This window comes from Lygodium microphyllum, chromosome 23 (genome assembly GCF_053477565.2).
Source record: "Lygodium microphyllum isolate KBCC chromosome 23, Lygodium_microphyllum_v1.1.10, whole genome shotgun sequence".
Classification (NCBI taxonomy): Eukaryota; Viridiplantae; Streptophyta; class Polypodiopsida; order Schizaeales; family Lygodiaceae; genus Lygodium; species Lygodium microphyllum.
In genome coordinates, this window is record NC_141157.1 from 14579020 (window position 1) to 14590194 (window position 11175).

Consider the following 11175-nt stretch of genomic DNA (forward strand, 5'->3'; position numbering starts at 1 on the left):
ACATGTGGCCCCTTTTGCTCTATGTCATTGTCCCCAATTGAGATCTTCCCCTTGGAAGGTTTTTTCCATTGTCCTTTGTCTTTGTTTCCCAAGGGTGCCTTTTTTGATGGCTTACCTTTTGCACTTCCCTTCCGGCATGTCTCCTTTGCCTTAAAAGCCTTGTGGACCTTTATAGGGTTTGATGTGCTATGTCCCCACCTACCATGAGGTGGTGACTCTAGAATTGGTGGAATATCCACTAGCATCATGCTAATGACTCTAGCTATTGCAAAGCCAAATGTACTCATCTATGTAGCACTCTCATGTGAATTGTAGAGTTGGAGTATCGTGTATTTTATAAGAGAAATTTTATAATTGAACCTTTTTCTTTTCTAAATAATTAGTGTACCATGTCCAATAGATATTCAATCACCAGTTAGATTAGATTTTTTGGAATCTATATTGGTGCGATGACCTGGTTTGCCAACATGGGGGCCATCGTACACCTCATATTTTTTAACCCTCTCTCTATAAGTGCCCATATTTATTGCATGTACATAGTTGTACATGTGTACAATGCAACTTAGGTCCCTCGGGAAAGTAGCTCGCAATGTAAAGTTATTTCTGTTTTTCTTCACTTTTGATTAGAAAATAAAACAATGCCATGTAGTGTGGCTGATTATGGATTGTGTGTCCTTCTAGCTTTAAGCCATTTTACAAGTGTGTTCTATTTTAACAAGCTCCACAAGGCATGGTAAATATGAACCATACTATGTGGCTTTGCTTAGAATTGGGCTTTCACCTTACAATTTAAATTCTCCACACATTGGAGACCACAACATCCTTCTAACATGGTATAGCAATCATCAATTGCACCATATCTCAAGATGTCCATTGTGCCACATGCCATGGTTATTTTTCATGGTAGTTAGGTCTACAAACCCCCCTCTCAATTCACTCTCTTTAAAGAAAAAAACCCTTTTACACACACACGCACACACACGCAAGCACGCACGCACGCAACCCTTTTACACACACACACACACGCATGCACGCACGCACGCACTCACGCGCGCACACACACACACACATGCACGCACGCACGCACATGCACGCACGCACACGCACACACACGCACACATACACACACACACACACACACACACACACACACACACACACACACACACACACACACACACACACACACACACACACACACACACACACACACACACACACACACACACACACACACACACACACACACACACACACACACACATACATATAGAGAGAGAGTGTGTGTGTGTGTGTGTGTGTGGAGGACACTTTGGGACAACTAGAGTGGGGAGGGCTACGAGTCTCCAAAAAATGTGGAGCATACTAGTAAGTGAGATTCTCAAGCATGGAAATAGACAATCCATTCTCTTTGTCTAAGAGGATGCACTTTTCATTCTATTAAATTCTTAAGAATTCATTTGGTTATGTAATTAAAATTTATTTTTAAAATTCCCTTTCTCTTCATTACATCAAGAGTAGATGCATCCAATGTCTTCATTTTATGTCCCTTTGCTATAAATTTCATGCACCCGCCAATTGAAAGTTTTTCATTTTTATGCACCAACTGATGTTTTTCATTTTGGAGTAGTAAAGGGGAATGCAACTCACGTAGAAATCATATATTGTCGAAATTGTGTTGAAAGGTTTAACCTAGGAGATGCTTGCTTTCAAACAAGTTATTGTAGTGTGATACATTATCATCTCATATCCACCCACTCTCCAAAATTGCATATCATTCTTTCTTAAGCCAAGAAAAAAATTTAACTTGAAATGCATTACCATTACTAATCATTTCTTATGATCCATTTGTACTATCAATTGTAAACTTTCCTTAGCATAAATATCATAATAAGCCCACCAAAATAGGCGTGGTTGAGGTATCTAAACTCAATAGGATGCTAAAGGTAGTTTCATTCCATTTGAAAGGACCCTACCTTAGCATGCATTGGGTTTGTCTCCTAACATGCCACAAGATATGCAAGGCCTCAAATAAACAACTACATGTGAATATACATCCTAATCCCAAATATCCTAAACATACCTAAGAATTGGCTAGGTACCTTTTTAGGTCTCAATTGAACTTTATGGGAATGGAACTAATAAAGACAAAAGGAAAGGAAAAAGAGACAAAAGATAGAGGCATCCCTGTTATTTAATGATGATGCAACACTAAAGTTAAATGGAACTTAGCAAAATTAACAAGATGGCCTTCTTCCCCTTTCTTAATTTCGTTTGCATGTGATTAAGAAATTAATCAACTTCTTACATAGCTCCTTTCGCTTCACTTTTGTCCTAATGTCTAGTCTACTTATATTGCAAATGTCCTTTCTTGAAAAAATCCATGTGTTGTCTATTTTGAACTTCAATACATCACCAAGTCCCATTATTTATGGCCATGGATGTTGCTTAATAATGGTGACTACACCTTGAAAGTTTCAAAAAATGCCCATTTACACTAGAATTACATTAATGGGAATTGTAAAATGCATTGCAACTTATTTCATGGTTACCAGTTACTAGTGATGATTACATGGGCCAAATAATTCACCCCTAATCAGAGCATTTTAACAACAAACTCAATTGCAATCTTGTTTTAAGGGTGGACACTGTGTGTGTGTGTGTGTGTGTGTGTGTGTGTGTGTGTGTGTGTGTGTGTGTGTGTGTGTGTGTGTGTGTGTGTGTGTGTGTGTGTGTGTGTGTGTGTGTGTGTGTGTGTGTGTGTGTGTGTGTGTGTGTGTGTGTGTGTGTGTGTGTGTGTGTGTGTGTGTGTGTGTGTGTGTGTGTGTGTGTGTGTGTGTGTGTGTGTGTGTGTGTGTGTGTGTGTGTGTGTGTGTGTGTGTGTGTGTGTGTGTGTGTGTGTGTGTGTGTGTGTGTGTGTGTGTGTGTGTGTGTGTGTGTGTGTTTCACATACAAGCCACATACTCAATAGCTCACCTATATCTCATCTAGATTTCTTAACATCTATGCTTCTCATACTCCACTTGTACTACTATAAGGATGCAAGAGAGAAGAGATAAGAGAGTGTGAGGAGAGTGCTCAACGAGCACTCATTGATGCCTCAATCTTTGCCATAATAGTTTGGATTGTAAGGAAGGAAACTTTGAGGGTCACTTGTTGCGCTGTGCATGTTCTCTCCTCTTGATCCATTGTCCCCAAAAACATGACCAAGCAAGAGAATAAGGTGAAGATAGAAGAGAGTACTCAAGAGAGCAAGAGAAGCCCTTGCACCCTCAAGCTCAAGAAGTCTCACATGCTCACTACTTCACCCTCACTCAAGCTCAACTGCTATTAGATGGAGCAAAGAGGAGATGGCGAAAGAGAGGTATGCAAATTTTCACACAAGAACTTAACCTTTCTTTATCTCTTTTGGAATCTTTAATGATAGGTTTGTTGTTGTTCCACTGAACTATTTGGTCGATTCCATGTGAGTGTAATATCCAACTCTCAAGCCTTGGCCTTTGGTTGACTTTTCTATAATACTTTATGAATTATTATGGGAGAAGTCCCACCACTCACATTTACAATGAAAATTTTTGTAGTTGTTAGATTTAAAATAATAGAAGATAATAACAAAAATAAATAGTTGAAGTTATGCTTTGTACTTATGGGTTGATGCTCATGCTTCTTTTTATTTTTGCATCCAAGTTCTCTTCCTCTTTTTGGCACTTTCTAAATTAAAAAAATTTGAGAGAATAGAAGTGAAGAATATCTAAGAGAACATAGCCATTTGGCTAAAATTTGAGCTCCTGTTGCATTGGACCATGCATAGAAAATGACATGTTCCATTGCTACCCATCTTGGAAGGAACACCAAGCCATTGAAGAAGTCAAGAAAAGATTAGTTCTGAACATCTCTAACATCATTATTTGTGTCAATCAAAGTAGGTATTTGGGCAAGTTTAGGAACATTTATTTGGCCATATGTGATGGTGATCACACAATTAGGCTAGCACCCTTAATGTACTCTAGGCTAGTTTGGCTTTTACCTAATGGTAATCTCTACCTAGCACCCTTCTTGTTATACCCCCCCTTTGCATTGCATGATCATAATCATCTTTGTAAAAGGGTGCTGGACAAGTGAAAAATCCCCATGAGGGATACTATTCAAATTGCACTATTATATGAAGCATACACAAGAAGATATTGTCTCTTGCTGTGTAGCTACTCCGGATGGTGAAGCTAACATCTACAAGGTTGTGTAACAACTTGTAGATGCTTTGTCTATGTGAACAGAGTCAATGTTTGCACAAGAAAAGATGTGTTTGGATAGTAGTGTTGAGTATGTCATGGGTTTTCACCAAGTATTTTTCTCTCTTTTTCTTGACCATGGTTCCCTTAGAGAGATTCTAAGGAAAAGCCATTGCAAGACTATGGGTTTTGCTAGAATGAATCTAGAGAAAGGCTAGCACAAGCCTAGAATATAACTATTTGTAGAAGTGAGCACTAAGTGTAGGAGTGATTGGGACTAAGAGAGAGAGAGAGAGAGAGGGGGAGGCCATAGACTAAGTAATGCATAGAGTTAAGAGTGAGTGTGCAAGGTGCATAGAGGGAGTGGGGAGCTAAAGCCAGGCTAACTACTTTTATAAAACTTGCAAAAGTGGTCATCTCCAAAAGATATTCCTCGAATGAAGTTGGATCCTCCAAGATATAGATAAGGGACTCATGGTAAAGAGCTTGTTTCCATAGTGTTGCCATAGCTCACATGTGGCATCACTAGCTACACTTTGGCTATCACTAGAGCTGCACCACAACTTAGTGTAACCAACTTTTTGTAGATAAACAATTATCAAGATGTATTGGCTCAATGATTCAAATTAGTTCAATGTTCATATACCTTGAAAGGCAATTTGTATTATTGAATGTTTAGTGGCCAATGGCGAAAATGACTTGTAATTCTACTTGGGTTGTCATTGACAAGATATCCACGAAAAATTTAAACTTTAGTCATAGTTCAATTAACCAAAAAGTTCAGATGACTAACAATTTTTTTAAGTCAGGTAGTCACATTGACTAAAAAGTGAAATCAAATGCTCATGATTAAAGAAACAAACCATGAACTAGTGAATCTATACAATCAAGCTCTATAGAATCTATATTTGGCAACTCCTAAAATTTAGGAGGTTAATTTTTTAGGATGTTACTGAAATGAAAATTATGTTCACATCAAAGGATCCTTAATTTTGTAAGTAACAAATTTGTCTTCAACAACGATCTAAAATTCTTAACTATTCGAGAGATTTTAAGAGAAAAGACTTAGAAGCTTCTTTCTCTAAAAGATTGACATGTGGCATCTAGAATGGGTCATGTGTCACTTTGAAAGATACAACTGTCCCTACACTTGTCATTTTAGAAAATACTTGCCATTGTAGCCTCTACTTTCCACGTTAGCCAAGCCCCGTACCTATATATTGGAGGTCTCTCTCTTATTTCCAACAAGCTCTAATGTTGAAATTTTAGCCACATGCTTTGTATTTGGCTCTAGCACTCATTCAAGAAGCTTCTTTGTACTCATCTTGAACACATCAAAGCACAAGAAAAGGAAATCAACTTGCTACCTAGTTTATGCCAATTGGGGAGGGGAGGGGAGAGGGGGGTTGCTTTTAGCATTTGCAGCTTATATCATCAATGATCAAATCTTAAAAGCTACCTAATTTGAGTGTTTCTAAAGAGATTTTACTTAATTTGAGAATATCCACGTTTTTAAAATTTTAGGATTCCAATGTAAAAAAATTGCAACCTCTTTGCACGTGCATGCAACTCACACGTAACAATTCTTACACACTAGACAAAACTTGAAACAACCATAAGTTTTGATCCAGAACTTGAAATTAAGATCTATTTGAACTATTGTGATTGTTTTGGTAAGCTCTACAATTCTCCCACTTCATTTCACATTTTTGAGAAACTTAAAGGTGTCAAATTTCAGTCTTCATGATTTTCCATAAAAAATCCCTATTACTATATCAAAAGAATCAATAAAGGCAAGGACTTTGACACTCCCAAACATTATTACTCTTGAACTTACTAATGTGCAACAAAATATGCAACATCTTTGATTACTTTTATCACTAAATATTATATAATATCGAAGGTACTAAGGTCAGCTTATTACAATATCCTCATTGTGGAAGAGTTGGGCTTCTTATAAATAAACATGTGGTGGAAGACTTGGGCCATTGCATGCAACTTTCCTCCACAATGGCACTTAACTAGAGACCATGTTGACTAACATCAGGATTTTTCATCTTTGTGAGACTATAGGTGTTTGTATAGGTCCTTTATGCTCCCCTTCTTTTTGTTGTACTCCAGGGCAAGATCTATGAGCTATGGTGTTACTTTGTCAAAATTTTGCTCCCCCCTTACCCAATAGCATCATACAATTGTTCTCAATTTGGATTCATAGTCTCAAATGAAGTTTAGGTCAAGTAAATTAGTCTACTCCACACTTTAGCATAATGTTGCACACCACATTGTTTGACAAGTTTCTTGGCCATGTTATTTCCATTGACTAGTTCCTCCCAAATTTTCATTAGCTTGAATTTAAGATTCCCTAAGTCCCAAGTGCTAGGCCACAAATCATACTTGTTGCATTGTTCTATGGTAAATATAATTTTATCTTTATCCCTCAGGTCATTAATTAGTGTAGGGAACTTAGTGTTAGTCATTTTTATGACTGGAGCTAGGATCCAAGTTGCCATTTATGCATTTTCCACGATAAATTACTACGAGAATTATAAAAAAATATGAACAAAAAGCAATGCATTCAGAATGACATCAATATGATATTACGTTAAATTAACACATTTCCATATTTTGTGTCATTTGATTTGTTTACTTTGGTCCCCCCCTAGTGGTAGTAGATAGCTTCCTAGCTATAATGTGTCAATGGGTTCCAAGTGTGTCTCAATGAAGCCACAATAAAAAAATACTGGGTTATACTGGGATCTTGGCAAGCATGTCCAAGTCCAAGGGCCAATAAGGGAGCTTGCAAATATAAGTCACCATGTCCATTAATAAGGATGGACCGTCAAGTCAACTTGCTACATGAAGTTCTTCTTCTAGAAGAACTTAATCCATTAAAGTATGTTGCTCCAATTTTGAGAGATATGGTAAGTCACAAGGGATGAGAATTACACAAAACAAAATTCTACCAAGTGAGTTGAATTCATGTTGTAGGTTTTGATACCACAACACTATTATGTGTTGTTCATTAACTGACAATTGTTGTTACAAGCAATATCAAGATGATGATTGTACTAGAACGTGAGGAATGGATACTTGGAATCACACATTCACTAGATCTTAGCCACTCTAGTAGGGTTATTTGCTTTTGTGGATTGGAGCCCAGTGGTGTTACCAAGGTTCCATTCCACCTAGTGGTTGTGGTCATGTCACATTCATCAGGGCATTGTAGTAATGATTGCTAGTATGCTCTTGGGTATTGTCTCTTTGTAGTTGTCACACGGTGACTTACTATTTATGGTTGTGTGTTTTGTTTTCTTACATATAGGCTTTGAGATTGTGTTTCTTTGGGCGTTGGTGCCATGTGAGGCCCAACTTTCTCGAGCTTATGAGAGATTAGATTGTTTATAGTCATAGGCCAAGTAATTTTGGGGCTATATATCCAAATGGCTTGATGAGGCACAATTTTGTTAGTAAGGACTAAATTGTTGCATCTAGGTTGCAATTTATAGGCCTTTGATTGGTGATTACAAAGAGTAAAAAATACTTTTCGTGGGATCCATATACAATGAATACCCTGATAGTAGCCTCGAGTGATCAATAGAGACTTGGGTGATTGGTGATTACAAGGAGTGAAAAACACTCTTTTTGGGATCCATACAATGATTACCCTAGTAGTAGCCTTGAGTGATCACTAGAGCCTTGGGCACCCATGTCGGATTAATGCAAGTTTGAGGGTTAGTGTATTGGTGATATTTTCATGGTTTAGGGGAAGTTCTTGTAGGTTTTTTTGGAGGTTGGCATGCCACCTTCTGGTTTTTGAATTGTTGATTAGCAAGACCTTTCTATCTAGGGCGAATGAAAGTTGTGCTTTGTAAAGATGGGGTGGCTAGGTGGGTTTAGCTAGTGACAGTTTTTCTCTGCCAAACCAACTTTATTAAAAGTGGAGATTACTCTGCCCCCCCCCCCCCTTCGCCCGCCCGCGAGGAGATTATAGTGAATGCCTTAATTGACATAGTCAACTTGACACTGCCTTTTGAATTTATAGGGCATCCTAGTAGGATTTCTCATCCCACATTGTCTCAATTTGGGGGAGAATATTAAAGAGCATTAGGATGGTTTCAATTTTCATGGTCACCTTCAATTTACACTTGCCAAGTACTATATAAGGTAAGCTTTGGTATGGATTCAATTTTTGTTAGAGGGTCTTATTGAGCTAATAGTGCAAACATGCTAGGGTCCCGATCCTCTGAGCTTTAGTTTTTCCTTGTGTTCCTTGAGAGGGTAGAGGATAACCAAGTCTCTCTGATAAAAAATTCTCTATTGCACATGTTTGTTGAACCAAGCCTTCCTATGAGATTTCTCTATAATGAGTGCATGGGTGGCTAAAAGCTGAGTTTCAATCAACGATTCTAATTCAATGAGGTGCTTGGTCCTAGCCCCATTTCCTTCCAACATTCTTATGCTGCAATAATGGGAAAATTGAGGATTAAAAGTTCCACTAGCATGATAAGCAATTAACCTGAAAGGGTTTGTCCAATGGCCATTTCATATGCTGTTCTCTATGTCCATAAAGCTGCCATAAGCTTGTTATCCTAATCGAATTGTGATCATAGTATCATCTTGAATGGTTATTTTGTTGATTAGGGTTTTTTTTTTGACTCAACCTAACCATTCACTTATGGATAATAGGGTGCCGATTTTTGTGAATGCTCAGGAATGAAGAGAGAAATTGCTCCGCTACTTCATTCATAAATTGCATTCCTCGATCACTCACAATCTCTATCAGGAGATATCCAAACCTAGACAACACCTATTCCCATAAGTATTTGGCTATCCTCCTTTCATCATTCGTCTTTGTAGCTCATGTCTCAGACTAGTTGGTCATGTGGTTGGGTAGCAACAATCATGTATCTCTCCTAGGAATATTATGTTGCAAGGTTGATGGGTCCCATAAAGTTGACCCCCATTTCTCAAAGGGTTGATGGTCCAAGACTAGCACAAGTTCCATTTTATCCTTCTTGGTGGGTACTTTCATGCTCTACCATTCATCACAATGTTTCATGAATCATGTTGTATCCTTCCATAAATTTGGTCACCAAAGTTGGGATTACACAACCTTCATGCTATGGTGGTGGTATCGAAATAAACTCCAACTATTCTTGCATGTGATTCTTACAGCATGTCTTCAATCTCATACTTGCATATGCACATTTTTTAGCAACCAGTATTGTCCTAGCCTGCACATTGTCCTCCACTTACTTGATTGGGCCTCATTTTAATGAGCAAGCATGCAAGTCAAGCGTTTTCTCTGAGGGCGCTTAGGTAGTCTGTTCTCTAATTTGTCTCTAATGTCATCAACCTAATAGGGTATTATATCAACTTTGAATAGTTGAGCCACTTGCTATAGAATGAATAACTAAGAAGCTGAAAGATTATTATCAATCCATGTTCCTCTTTTCCCACTTGCCACTTTTGGCCATGTGGTCATCAGCAATGTAATGTTGTTTGCAATGTTGTTTGCCCTTTCTCACAACAACATTAAAATCAAATTCTGATAGTAATAGTAGCCATCTTGTGATGCATCCTATAACACATGATTTATTCACTAAATGTAACAAACATTAGGAAAAAAATGAACTCACAAATGGGCGGCCTTTTGGATTGTCCAATATGAAGGCTAGATGTTGACATCCATGGAGGGTGAATCTTCTCTCTCCAAATCTTGGGTTTTCTATTTAAAAAAGGAGTAGTGGGGGATTTAAAAAAGGGAGAATGAATAGTACGCAAAATTTGAGTTTCTCTCACCTCGTATTTCTCCCATTTTTTTGGAGAATTTTCAATTTCAGTTTTTTTCCCTCTCACGAAATCAGTTTGACCCAAAAGTTGAGCAATAGACCACTTTCTCTCTCTTCTCTATACTCATGAATTTTCGTCTCCATTGAAGCTCCCTGCTGAGAGTAATTAGGGTTTTGAACGTTCTGCTTATCTTTGCACTTTCTTCTCCGTGCAGCTTCAAATTTTGGGCAAAATACAGGTGCCCATCTCTCTTTACATTTTCTCTTGTTTGCTATTTTTTCAATAGGGTTTGATGTCGTTTCTTACTGTTATTGTTGTTTTATTGCAGAGGTTGTTTGGGGCAGGAGACAGAGGTGCTCATCTCTCTCTCTCTCTCTCTCTCTCTCTCTCTCTCTCTCTCTCTCTCTCTCTCTCTCTCTCTCTCTCTCTCTCTCTCTCTCTCTCTCTCTCTCTCTCTTCTTTCCCCCCTCTCTCTATATGTTGTTTCTCTTTTATGTTGTGTTTTCAATAGAATTTGATGTTGGTTCTAATTGTTGTTTTCGTGCAGAGTTTATTTGGAGCAAGCGGCAAAGGTGTTAATCTCTCTCTCTGTTTGTTTTTTTTTTTGCTGATATATTTTCAATACAACATAATGTTAGTTCTAACCCTTGTTGTTGTTTTATTGCAGAGATCATTTTGGGTGACATTGCATAAGTGCTCATCTCTCTCTCCCTCTCTCTTTCTCTCTCTGTGTTTTCTCTTTTCTATTGTTTTTCAGTATACCTTCATGTAAATACTAACTCTTGCTATTGTCTTTTGCAGAGATCAATTTGGGCAAGATTGGATAGGTGCTCATTTCTTTCTCTCTCCCACGTACTCACATACACTCTCTTTCTTCCCCTCTACATTATCCCTTTTCTACTATCTTTACAATAGGGTTTGATGCTAGTTCTAACTTAAGTATCAATTGTTGTTGTAGCACTTAACACAAGGTAGAGCAAAGATTATGTAGCTCAATTTACAGGTAAATTAGCCATATTTTGTGGTGCCAAAATTTATTCATTTAATTAGTGACTTTTATGTTTGATGGGATTGATGTTTTCTTACGTCCATAATTTGCAATGGGTTTTGATTAGCAATGATTCAATCTTATCTTCAACAGATCATCTTATAG